The 2950-nt window shown below is 44.7% G+C and overlaps 1 pseudogene; it reads left to right on the forward strand.

The window, feature by feature from the left end:
- The first annotated feature begins 380 nt into the window (after positions 1–380).
- LOC124975141 (guanine nucleotide-binding protein G(I)/G(S)/G(T) subunit beta-1-like) lies at positions 381–1406 on the forward strand (annotated as a pseudogene).
- Positions 1407–2950: the final 1544 nt, after the last annotated feature.

A 2950-nucleotide genomic window follows, 5' to 3' on the forward strand; every position in this document is an offset into this window, starting at 1 on the left:
GAATTGATAGACCACAGTGTTTATTCACTTATGATGCCTAAACACTGTGGTATGGAAATTATGCCTCAATGAAATTGTAAGAAATGGTTGAGGTTGACACTTGGTTACCATCATATTTTTATTTCAGTGATACTGTAGTTTCATAAACCTTTCCCAGGAAATGTTAAAAAAAAAAAAGTCTTTAGGGATGGCAGCAGCGGTGGATGCAGGTGACAAGGGCAGCGGGCCAGGACAGGAGCACAGCAGTGAACCCAACCAGCCTGGCTGGCTCTGCCATGGACCAAGAGCACAATGACCAGGCAGTGGCATGGGTGCATCAGGCCCAGTGAGGGCAAGATTGTGGATACTTTGAAGTGGCATTGGAGCACTAAGACCTGAAGATGAGTGAACTGGACCAGTTGTGGCAGGAGGTGGAACAACTTAAAAACCAAATTAGAGATGCTTGAAAAGCATGTGCAGATGCAACTCGCTCCCAGATCACAAACATTGACCCAGGGGGAAGAATTCAGATGCACACCAGGAGAACACTGAGGGGGCGCCTGGCCAAGATCTATGTGATGCATTGGGGCACAGATTCCAGGCTTCTCATCAGCACCTCACAGGATGGAAAGCTCATCATCTGGGATAGCTACACCACAAACAATGTTCATGCCATCCCTCAGCGCTCCTCCTGGGTCATGACCTGTGCTTACGCCCCTTCTGGAAACACGTGGCCTGTGGTGGCCTGTGGTGGCCTGTACAACATTTGCCCCATTTACAACCTGAAAACTCATGAAGGGAATGTGTGTGTGAGATGTGAGCTGGTGGGACATACAGGTTACTTGTCCTGCTGCCTATTCTTGAATTACAATCAGATCATTACCAACTCTGGAGACACCACATGTGCTCTTTGGGACATCGAGACCTGCCAGCAGATGACCACATTTACTGAACACACTGGAGATGTCATGAGCCTGTCTCTTGCTCCTGACACCAGACTGTTCGTCTCTGGTGCTTGTGATGCCTCGGCCAAGCTCTGGGATGTCCAGGAGGGGATGTGCAGACAGACCTTCACAGGCCACGAGTCAGACATCAATGCCATTTGCTTCTTTCCAAATAGCAATGCATTTGCCCCTGGCTGGGAAGATGCCACCTGCAGGCTGTTTGACCTCCATGCAGACCAGGAGCTCATGACCTACTCCCATGACATCATTTGCAGGATCACCTCTGTGTCCTTCTCCAAGAGCAGTTGCCTGCTGCTCACTGGGTACGATGACTTAAACTGCAATGTCTGGGATGCACTCAAAGCAGACAGGGAAGGTGTCTTGGCTGGACATGACAACTGCATCAGCTGCCTGGGGGTGACTGATGATGGCATGGCTGTGGCAACAGGGTCCTGGGACAGCTTCCTCAAGATCTGGAACTAACACCACAAGTGGACACCACGGAGACTGGAAGACCATTCCGACCTTGAAGCGCTGCAGTGATAGCATATCCTATCCAACCACACTAATGTGGACACCCACACTCCCCTCAGAACTTCAAAGGGCAAGATCTTTTTCCTTCACCTGTTGCTGAAACCAAGAGCACAATTCCCATTAAGAGAAGGTCTCTGTGCTGTAAACTAAAACAAATTGTGCATTCCTTCTGGGGTCATTGTCTTTGTTTTCTTTTTTGTCTTGGATGAGTTTTAAAAGGAAATACTACCATAAACATGTTAACCAGAAGGTAAAAAAAAAAAAGTCCTTAATCACAGAATCTAGATTTTTAAGTTGGTTTCTTTCCTTCTCCTCAAACCCTGAGGCCCTCCAACTTTATTCCAGTGGAGGCATATTCGGAATGTAAAATAAACTTTCTTTCGCTTCAAACTAATTAAGTAAGCTCTGATGACATCAGCTATATTTGCAGCACTTGATTAAGACCATGATATAATTAAATTCTTGAATGATTAGAAATGCAAATTGTCAGGCCCCCTTTAGCAACAGGCATTGCTGCCTGGCTCCAGAATAATAAGTCAAGTAAATGACCAGACTCATCTTGAGTTTATCCTGAGTTTAGTGAGAAAATAATATCTATGAATGGCTAAAACTTACATATTTACATGGGCCAAAATTTCCCTAGTAGAAGTAGTACCTTTCTAAGAGTGAGTTCATTGAGAATTTTTATGACAGGGTAGGATGACCCCTGAGCTTTAGGGCTGCACACAGCAGAGTTCAGATTCTGCTTCTTTCACTTACCAGTCATATGATTGTTGGCTAATTTAATTTTATTTCTCCCAGCCTGCATATCTATAATATGGGATTTGATTCTCTATCTCAAAGGATTTAGTGGCTGATGAAATGAGAACTCTTATGTGTCATTGGGTCTTACATTCAGAAGGTGTTTAATAAATGGAGTCCACTCAACACATATTAACTGTCTACTGTGAGAAATAGAAAGTCCAATGAACCTTTGCAGAATACAGTGTTTAGCCTTTTAGGTAAGACTGAGATGTAAGAAAAGCAGTTGGAGGGGAGAACAGAATGGAGAAGTAAAAGCAGATAACACCAGCGTGTGAGAAATTCATGGCCCCTTGATAAACAGGAGGTGAGGGGGAAGGACTGACCTGACCAGCAGAGAAAAACTACAAGACACACTCAACCCAAGAAATACTTCTGGCCACAAGAGAGCAAAGAGAGATGGGCACACATAAAGGTGTATTACTCTAAATAATCCAAAAGGAGACAGTAAAACCTAGGCTTAGGTTATGTTTGGGAAGGCTGCACACCCAGACACTGAGGAATCAGGGCTGGTGGGAGAGGCCTTTTACACTAGGGAATAAAATGCTGATTGTGACTTCCCTGGGTGTGTCTACTTCTTCAGACATGGATCTTGCAAGAAAATCTTAAAAATATCACTTTCTCTGTACTTTTTGATGCTCAGTCCATTCTTTGGGGTTGACAGGTGAGCATGTTTCTCACACCTACCATCC

The sequence above is a fragment of the Sciurus carolinensis genome, unplaced genomic scaffold (genome assembly GCF_902686445.1).
Source record: "Sciurus carolinensis unplaced genomic scaffold, mSciCar1.2, whole genome shotgun sequence".
Taxonomy (NCBI): domain Eukaryota; kingdom Metazoa; phylum Chordata; class Mammalia; order Rodentia; family Sciuridae; genus Sciurus; species Sciurus carolinensis.